The sequence below is a fragment of the Lathyrus oleraceus genome, chromosome 7, assembly GCF_024323335.1.
Source record: "Lathyrus oleraceus cultivar Zhongwan6 chromosome 7, CAAS_Psat_ZW6_1.0, whole genome shotgun sequence".
In the NCBI taxonomy this organism is placed as follows: domain Eukaryota; kingdom Viridiplantae; phylum Streptophyta; class Magnoliopsida; order Fabales; family Fabaceae; genus Lathyrus; species Lathyrus oleraceus.
Window position 1 is genome coordinate 64,510,450 of NC_066585.1, and position 10,931 is coordinate 64,521,380.

Consider the following 10,931-nt stretch of genomic DNA (forward strand, 5'->3'; position numbering starts at 1 on the left):
TGTCCAAATGTTCACATATTGATAATTCTTTTGGTGTTGAAATATTTCAAATTGTTTTTCTTAAGATAATTGCAATCTTTAAACTTGCAATTGGATTTTCACATCAACAACACAAAGAAAAAATCAATTTGGTGTTTATTGCACACCAACTGTTTGACAAATTGTCATAGTCAATTTTTGTTTCTTAATTTCATTGAAAATTGATTATCAAAGTGTAAAATTGTTCAAACATAATTTGGAAACACTTATTGATTTGTTTTCTCATCATTGTGATACATTAATTTCATTACGTTGCAATTTAATACGCATATTCGATTCTTCCTATAACAGTTTGCGATAGAAAATATTTTTAACCAAAGAAAATTTATTATCGATCTGTTCACCTCCTTTAGATCGTTGCCCTCATATAACACTTTCAAGCACTGAAGCTAAGTTTGTTGCAGCAGCCTCATGTGCTTGCACACTAGAAAATTCATTTTTAATGACCGAATTAGAGACCTAAAAAACTTAAAAATCGGTTAATATAATTTAGCAACAGATTTAGTGACTATAACTTTTAGGTTGTAAAAGTGCTAGTCGCTAAGCTTTTGTGATGAATATAGTGACCAAATTTGTCTCTAAATTTAGAGACCGCATTTAGTGACCGATTTTAGTGTTTTTTTAAAATAAAATTAAAAGGCGTCAGACCTAGAAGTCAAACATGTTACCTCTACTAATTTCAATAATGCCTTACCACTAGACCACTTAATATCTTTTGTTACATTCTCTATGTTTATATATACATTTTTAGAAATTCTAAAAAAATTAAATAGCATTTAGAAAAATTTGATTACTAATTATACATTTAAAAAACTAAGAAATCTAAATAGCATTTAGAAAATCACTAATTACTATTTAATTGAATATGATTTAATGAAAATAAAATTTAATTTTATTAATGTAAATTTCATTATATACATATAAAAATTGCATAATTAAAATAAAATTCACTTTTATCCATGTATATAAAATGACATAATTTTTTATATAAATATATGTTTTATTTGTTAAAACAATAAAGAAAAGAAACTTTTTTTACTAAAAATTTAAAATTACAAGGGAATTAAATTGTTAAAAAAAACTGGGAGGGATATAGTAACATAATAAAAAAGGACTTAAAAATAAAAGAAAAAAATAATAAATATCAGTGAGAAAAATTTGGTCTTTGATTTATATATATTATATATATAATATATATATATATATTATATATATATATTATATATATATATATATATATATATATATATATATATATATATATATATATATATATATATATATATTAAATTTTGTATAAACATTTTTAGAGACCGAATTGGTGGTCACTAAATTGGTGGCTGATTTATATTTAGTGAACTTTAGAAATTTGTTCATGGATATCAAATTTTGATGGTTAATTCGGTGGCTACAGTGATCGAAATTTTTCGATCACTAAAAACGAATTTTCTAGTGTTGTTAAGTAGTGTGGCTTCGAAACATTCTTTACAAGATTTGTCAGACTCAAAGCCGAGATAGATATTGAATTGTAATTCCTTGTGTCAAAACAGGTTGCTCGACAGAGTAAGGAGTGTCAAACCACCTATACCTATTTAGTAATGTTAGCTATTTTGGGCTTTTATAGTTTTGGGTTTTAATAGTTTTGGGCTTTGGCTTGAGGTTCAGGTTAACCTAAATCTATAAATAGAGGGAGTAACCCTTATTTTCATATAGAGGTGAATAGAGTATTCACAGTATTTTGCAGTTGCAAAGTGAATAAGAAGTTTTCCACAGTTTGTGGACAGAGAGAAACTCTGCAGAATTATATTACTCTTCTCCTTTATCGTTCTATACACTCTCTCTTTCTCCATTGTTTCTTTCTTTTCATTGCCATTGTGTGGGTAATAACAATCTTGTTCAACAAGATTGATTGAAATTCTCCATAGGTTTTGGGAGATTTCCAACATCTGGTATCAAGAGCTCCGGTTTAATCGATTCGTGGGAAGAAAATCACCATGGCAACGGATCATCCAAACAAGCATTTTCCAGCAAATCTTCCGATTCTCAAGAACAACAATTATGAGAATTGGTGCAAGCAGATAAATATTGTGTTCTATTATCAAGATCTTTAGGGTCTTGTGAAGGAAGGAGTAGCAACGCTTGCAGAAGCCGTGACGGATCAAGAAAAGGCTGCACATAAAGAATTGAAGAAGAAAGATTATAAAGCTCTCTTTATAATCCATCAATGTGTTGATGCAGATAACTTTGAAAAGGTTAGTGATGCAGAGTCAGCGAAAGAAGCATGGGAAATTATGGAGAAATCGTTTGGAGGCGCGGAGAAGGTAAAAGAGGCGAGGTTACAAACTCACAAAAGAACGTATGAATTGCTTCAGATGGAAGACAATGAAAGCATAACTGATTTCTTCACCAAGGTTACGAAATTGGTGAATCAAATCAAGGTATGTGGAGAAGTTTTGACATCAAGATCTGTTGTTGGAAAGATCTTGAGGTCGTTGGCTCCAAAGTTCGACCACGTGGCAGTAGCCATAGAAGAGTCGAAAGATTTGTCAAAATTGACAAAGGAAGAGCTTCAAGGGACGCTTGAATCTCATGAACAAAGAATGGATGAAAGAGTTGCGGGAAAGTCGAAGAGTGATATGGCTTTGCAGGCTCAATTAACAAAAGAAAGAAAAGGCAAAGGAAGATGGAATGGAAACAAAGGCAGAGGAGGTTACAACAATTCGACTGGTCGAAATCAACAAGAAGGAAACTCGTCGAATCAGAGAAAACCCTAGAACCAAGGCAATCAAAGAGGTGGTGTTGTAGGTAGAGGAAGAGGTGATGGTCAAAAGCCAGACAAGAGTCACATTCAGTGTTAGAATTGTCAGAATTATGGTTACTATTCTAGTGATTGTCCTGAAAAGCATAAGAATCAAGAAACTTATGCAAAGCTGGCGAAACATGAAGAAGAAGAGACGTTGCTGATGGTCACAACAAGAGAAGAAGAGATTTCAAGGATCAGTGGTACTTGGACTCAGGATGCTCATCACACATGTCTGGAAGAAAAGATTGGTTTGTCAACATAAAGCCGTCAATGAAGAACATGGTGAAATTTGCAAATGACAACACTCTAGCAGCTGAAGGTGTTGGTGATGTTCTGATTATGAGGAAAGATGGTAAGAGGTCATTAATTTCAAATGTGTTATACATACCAGGCATGAAGAGTAATTTGCTCAGCATATAGCAGTCGGTTGAAAAGAACTACAAGGTGTCGATTGAATACATGATGATGAGAGTTCTCGACTCAAATGGAAGGTTGATCTTGAAGGCTCCAATGTCTCAGAATAGAACCTTCAAGATTGAACTAAATATGATGGAGCATAAGTGCCTTGCAACAATAGCCAGCAGAGATGAATGGATAGGGCATTACAGACTTGGTCATCTCAATTTCAAAGACGTCAGAGATTTGAAGAGAAGAAATATGGTTTCAGGATTACCAGAAATCGACATTCCAAACGAAGTGTGTGAAGAATGTGTGCAGGCAAAGCAACATAAGAACAACTTCAGTAAGGATGCAGGAAGCAGGTCGAAGGAAATTCTTGAAGTCATATACTCTGATGTATGTGGTCCTCTCCGGGTGGATTCGATTGGAGGTAACAAATACTTTGTTACATTCATAGATGATTTCAGTCGAAAACTGTGGTCTTACCTGATCCAGAAGAAAAGTGAAGTGATCTAGGTATTTTCCAAGTTTAAATCTATGGTCGAAAGACAGAGCGGTCGAAAGATCAAGATTTTGAGAACTGATGGTGGTGGAGAATATGTGTCGAAAGACTTAGATGCATTATGTGTGAAAGAAAGGATTGTGCATGAGGTGGTGCCACCCTACACTCCACAGCAGAATGGAGTTGTAGAAAGGAAGAATAGAACCATTATGAATATGGTTAGAAGTATGTTGAAAGGCAAGCATCTACCCAGAGAATTGTGGGGAGAAGTTGTGTCGATTGCGACATATATCCTGAACAGATGTCCGACGAAGAAGCTAGAACGAATCACGGCAGAAGAATGTTGGTCTGGTGTCAAGCCTAGCTTGAGTTATCTGAGGGTGCTTGGACCTATAGCACATAGACATGTGCCAGATCAGTTGAGAAGAAAACTTGACGACAAGTCCAGTCAGATGATCCTGATAGGATATCATTCGACTGGAGGATACAAGTTGTTTGACCCAATGAATAAGCAAGTAGTGATCAGCAGGGACGTGATCATAGATGAGCTTAAGGAGTGGGATTGGAATGAGAATGTCAAGAAAGATTAAGTGAGAATATTTTGTGATGAACCAGCTAGTGAAGTCGAAAGAGAAGTTAGACAAGAAGAAGTCAGAGGTGAAGCAAGTACAAGCAGACCTCAAAGAACAAGACACATGCCTGCAAGGTTGCAAGAATATGTGATTACATCAGATGATATGGTCGATGAAGAATGTGAGCTGGTACATTATGCTTTCTACGCAGATGTCGAACCTGTCAATGTAGCTAAGGCATTAAAAGATTCGAAGTGGATGAAAGTAATGGACGAAGAGCTAAAGTCAATCGAAGTCAACAACACTTGGTCACTTGTCGAATTGCCCCAAAATAAGAAGACAATGATGTGAAGTGGGTATACAAGGTGAAGTTGAATCCCAAAGGAGAAGTGACTCGACACAAGGCGAGACTTGTGGCGAAAGGATTTCTTCAGAAAGAAGGAATCGACTTCGATGAAGTTTTTGCACTTGTTGTTAGGATCGAAACAATCAGGTTGGTTGTTGGTCTAGCAAACATGAACAACTAACAGATGTTCCAGATGGACGTGAAATGTGCATTCCTTAATGGCCCCTTAGAAGAAGAAGTTTATGTTGCACAACCAACTGGATTTGTGAAACATGGCGAAGAAAGAAAAGTGTACAGGCTGCATAAAACCCTGTACGGACATAAACAAGCTCCAAGAGCTTGGAACAAGAAGATAGATGGCTTTCTAAGGGAGAAAGAATTTGTGAAGTGCAAATCTGAACATGAAGTATATGTAAGAAGAAGCAAGAGTGAATTTCTTATACTATGCCTCTATGTCGATGACCTGTTGATAATAGGTAGCTGCAAGAAGGAGATCGAAAACTTCAAAGGTGATCTTAACAAGGAATTCGAAATGTCAGATCTGGGTGATATTTCATATTTCCTTGGCATCGAATTCTACAAGAGTGGTAGAGGTTTGATGATGCACCAAAGAAGGTATGCGAACGAAATTCTCAAGAGATTTGAGATGCAAGATTGAAACCCAACTCCGACTCCAGCTGAGCCCAGATTATAACTATCGAAGGATTCAGATGAAGATGATGTCGACCCAACCCAATATAGAAGACTTATTGGGTCACTTCGATACGTTTGTCACATAAAGCCTGACTTAGCATACAGTGTAGGTATGGTGAGTAGGTTCATGTAGAATCCAAAGGTATCACATCTAGCAGCGGCGAAGAGGATACTAAGGTATCTAAAAGGAACTCTCGACTATGGCATTTTGTTTCCTACAGCTGATGAAGGAAAAGAATGCAAATTAGTGGGATACACCGACTCAAGCTGGTGTAGTGATGCTGAGGATCGAAAATTCACAGCTAGTTATGTGTTTATGCTAGGTGGTGCACCAGTTGTTTGGAGTTCGAGAAAAGAGCCAGTAGTGGCATTATCGTCGTGCGAAGCAGAATACATAGCTGCTTCTCTTTGTGCATGCCAAGCAACATGGATGGTGAATCTGATCGAAGAGATAATAACAAAGAATCATGAAGCAATTACCATGAAGATCGACAACATGTCAACTGTCAATCGGACGAAGAATACAATTTATCTCTACCTATGTTATGTATCCAAAAACAAGAATTTAGTACCATTTTATGTTCATGACATGCACGGCCGCCCCCATAATTAATTAAGTCATTATTTACACAACCAAAAGGCAAGCACTTTTCTTCCCTACTATGACATCAACCAACTGCCACCGTTAAAGTGATTGGAAAAGAAGTACGTTGAAATGGAAAGTAGTTTTTTAGTTTTCAATCCTATCTATCCTATTATGTTAGACTTTGTTCTTCAAATGCTGCTACGAAATATAATGTCGTTTTCGTAAGTGCTTGTTAGGTTTAATTAATATAAAATTCAAGGAATAGACAGAAACATCTAAACTATCTAATCCAAACAATTAAGACACGTTGGCACTGATCCATGCATATATATTTATAATCTTTTGGGTGTTTCCAGTCTCAATTAGTTGCCTAAGACGTGCTTTAATGGAATATATGATTCCATTTTCCACCTATGCCTCCCGCAAACTTTCTCTCTCCCATAGAAACGCGTATGTACGTACAAAATTCTATTTTTTGTTCCATAATAGTTTGTCTTTGAGCTGATTCCACTTCCCTAAATTTAGTATGTTACTTTTTGTCTCTTTGACTCACCTAATCGTAGATTACTAACTAATGAAATTGAGTGGGAGTGATTTCATTTTTTACTGGAAGAGTTTGTTATACAAGTTATCTCGCTCCTAGTAACCTCTAACAAACACTAACCGACTGTTTGTCGTTCTATATCTCTTATACTCTCCTACTTATTTAAGGTGGTTTAAAACAAATTACTTTGAGTTTGGTATAAAAATTCTGAAATATTGTCGCGCCTGATAGAACAAGCAACCACAAAGTGGGTGAAATTTGGAATGAGTTGTTGGTGTAAAGGTAGAATGAATGATGAACGGAAATATTCTATTAAGAGAATGACGGCTACAAAACATGATAAAAGTTACAATGATTGTCACCCTATTTATAAGCTAAAACTAAGGTTACTAGAATAGGATAAAATACTAAAATACCCTCTAACAAACTTAGGGGCTAAGAAAATAGTACAACTAATAAATATGAATTACTTCCACTACGCCAAATAAGGGAAAAGAGAGCGCTTATTTTGGCCTATAACAGCGCTTTTAAGCGCCCTCTAAAGTGGCGCTGGCATAGGTAAAGACAGCGCTTTGTTTTCCTGGAGAAAGCACTGTCTAAAGTGGCCACATTATAGTGCGCTTTCAGAAAAAAGCGCCCTCTGGAGTGGTCCATAAAGGGACACCTTAGAGGGCGCTTTCTGGAAAAAGCGCCCTCTAAAGTTGTCAAGATAAAGTGTTTAGAGGGCGCTTTCAGGAAAAAGCGCCCTCTAAAGTTGTCAATGTAAAGTGTTTAGAGGGCGCTTTCAGGAAAAAGCGCCCTCTAAAGTTGTCAATGTAAAGTGTTTAGAGGGCGCTTTCTGGACAAAGCGCCCTCTAAAGTGTTAGTTATTTTTAAAAAAAAATTGTTTGAAAAACAGTGGATATTTAATTGGTAACCTGTTCGCATGCTACAAAAGTGTAAAATTCATATTGATTTCATCCTTTAATCCAATGTTATACACCATTAATCCATTGATATATACAACATGAATCCATTTATATACAACATTAATCTTCCATATATACAACATTAATATATGATTCTTTGATCAATAATATACAACAACATATTCATGATTTAGTAAAAGTACAACAACAATATACAACATATATACAACAACAGCATACAACAACAACATTCCATACATATATGTACAACAATATACAACCTAGCTATATGATTCTTTGATCAACAATGAATTGACACAATTCATCCTTCATTTCATCCAAATGAGCTCTTGAGTAAGATTTGTATTCCTCAAAGTACTACAATTAAGAGAATAAAACATATTCATGATTTAGTAACAAATTAGATGAGTTATCCGATAATATTAAAATAAACCCTAAGTTATTATTCCATACCATTTTTGGGATGTCTATACGATTCAACGCAATGATATCTCTCATAAATCTCAATACAAAAAATCCGCAATCGACCGAATTATTTTGCTGAGGACACTACACAGAAAAACAAACAATATATATAGTTAATTTCTTACAAACACTATTATAAGCAAAAAAAAAAACACTATTATAAGCAAAAATAAGATACTTAATATATACCTGAACTCTGACCCAGGTAATGTCCTTCCTATTACGATAATTCTTTTTCGATCTAAATTTTATTATTGCCCTAACAAAATAAAAACGTATATTGAGATCAATCTGACAGACATAATTAAATATACAAATACACACGAATATTTAGGGGAATTTCACTTACGCGTCAACCGTCTTCTTCATACTCGGATATTTACTCCAATCACCCGATAACGAATCGAGATAATACACTATTAGTCTCGAAATATCCATAGCAACCAACACCCAGTGACCACTGTATCCAAAAGCTGTCTAGTAGTTCTAACCAATACTAAACAAAATAACGCCCATCCACCCATGGTGGCAAACATGTTCTGTATATCCAAAAGCTGTCTAGTAGTTCTATCGCACATCCATACAAAATAAGGCTCAACCAAAAAAACAGATGGCAGCATAAGTAGTATATCCAAAAAAGGCATGGTGAATATCCTAACTCCCAAATCTATCCTCGAAGCTTGTACGACAAATCAAGATCAACAGTAAAACATTACTTCTTTGACGTTTTCCAAGATAGATGGCAGAGTCGACACAAAGTTGGTGGCACTCCTATTTCCACTTGCAGAACCAGAATCAGAATTTTCAACTTCACTTATGTAGTATCTAGCGCGGAAAGCTAGCAAGTGTGCATAATAGGCAGGAGGAACTGCATACAAGATAACATTTTTGTTAAACTAAAGTTTTGTATAGCCTAAAACAAAAACAAGCAAAGGGAATCGAGTAACAAACCTATTGAGACAGATCGAGTACACCTCGCATAACTGAATGGAAAAAAATAGTATCAGAAGGCTTCTAAAATTAAATGAAAACAGTACAAGTTTAGAAAACATTAATTAAGATTAAAAAAGCAAATCATATCATTACGTGTAGCACAAGTTATTGGTCAAACTCTGTAGTTGGTCTGCAGTGAATTTATTTTCATCATACAGCACATGATAATGCGTTGGTCGACTAGTCCCCTGCAAAAAGAACACGTCCAAATGCAAATAACACAGAACTGTCAAAAGGCGATTGAGCAACAAATAGTAAACAATGGCATAAAGTTAAATGACATAGCTAATATTACCTGAATTCCTGCATGGCTGTTAAGGTAAAAATCAAATTCCCTAGGGTGACAAATGCTGGTGTCTACCACGGTTCCTTTGACAATTTAGAACAACAAAATCAGCAAAAAGTGATAAATTCAAATGATAATATATACCAGCTGCGTTGAGAAATATATTGAAAAAACCCTGCATAATATTTCCACTTCTATCGGTCTCTTTGGGGTTGACAGGAAAGAGACGGGTGTGATGTCTCTTTTGGACCACTACAAAAGTAACTTTAGGTAGATACCCATCCTCTATTGAGACACAAGCCTGATGAAAAAAAATTAAAAAGTAAACGCAGAGAATTTAGTGGTGTATTTTATGAACGACAAAGCAACAAGAAATCAACTTTGAGAAGTCCTAAATTCTGCCTACAATACAGGGCTGCAAAGTTGATGCAACAAAAAACAGAGTGTTTCTGTGTTCACCGTGTACAGTAGCTGTATTCTGCTTCAACAAATTTTCCTTCCTCATCCTTGAGAAATTTGTTGGACAAAAAGGATCGAAATCCTCGGAGTCTTTTTCCGGCCAATTGAATACAATATTTTTGTCGGCTTTCATCGATGTGAAAGGATCTCTAAAAAACATACACATGGAGTGTGTTATTATAAAGTAATATTATAACAATATATGGTCAACAAATAGTCAACAAAAAAAACATAACAATATATGGTAAGTACCTGTATCTCCGACCATATTTTTCTTTGCCAACCTTCAAGTCCGGACTTCTCCAATTATCACATGTAATCGGAATATGTTGTCGAACAAGGAAACCAATGTAACTTGCCAACATTGAACCGTTAGGCTCAATTAGTTGGTCTTCAGCACTCCAATGTACTTCAAATTTTACACCCTTGTCTCTTGCACGAATGATTGACTTCATAACAGTCAATCCTCGTTTGATTTCTTTTTCAACATTGTTACGTGATCCATTCGCGTCATGGGTATCGTCTTGGTTAGCCATTTTATCTGTAATATAGAAATGATTCAATAAGACCCAAGTAAGACAATGATTCAATACGTGAACACATTCATATACCTTCCATTTCTCTCATGTTACAACAATCTAAACTCTTTTTTTTTTATCATTATTGAATACAAACTCACACACACCTACTGCATGCAAAAGACCAATGCAAACTTATGGTGTTTGAAACATGAACAAACTTGCATCCATAATCATCAAACTTCCAAGCACAAGCTCAAACACACTTCAAATGATATCAGTTTTCAATCAGAAATAAAAAACTCAGTTTGCCCTAAACAACATTAATCAACATAATGCACAAAATGTAAAACTAAGTTTAGAAAATGCCCTAATCAAACACATGAAGAAAGTCAACGGTAACGATGGAGAAGAGAAATACCTTCAAGGTGACGGTAACGATGGAGAAGAAAGTGAACAGTGACGGTGGACGCAGATAACTCAGTGAACGTGAACGCAGCAGCAGAAAAAGGCGACGGCGACGATGACGGTGAGGGAGGGAGAACGAACGGAGGACGAGAGTAATCGCAGTAGAGAGAAAACCCAGTTACGTAAACGAAATAGCTTATAGAGAGGGAAAATAAAGAGACATGCAGTATATGTTATAATTTTAATGTTTACTAAAGGGGACCTTAGAGGGCGCTTCTGAAAGCGCTCTCTAAGGCTTTCCAAAAGCGCCTTCTAAACTGAAAATGTACATGGACTTAGAGAGCGCTTTTTTAAAAGCGCCCTCTAAGGGTAACCTTAGAGGGCGCTTT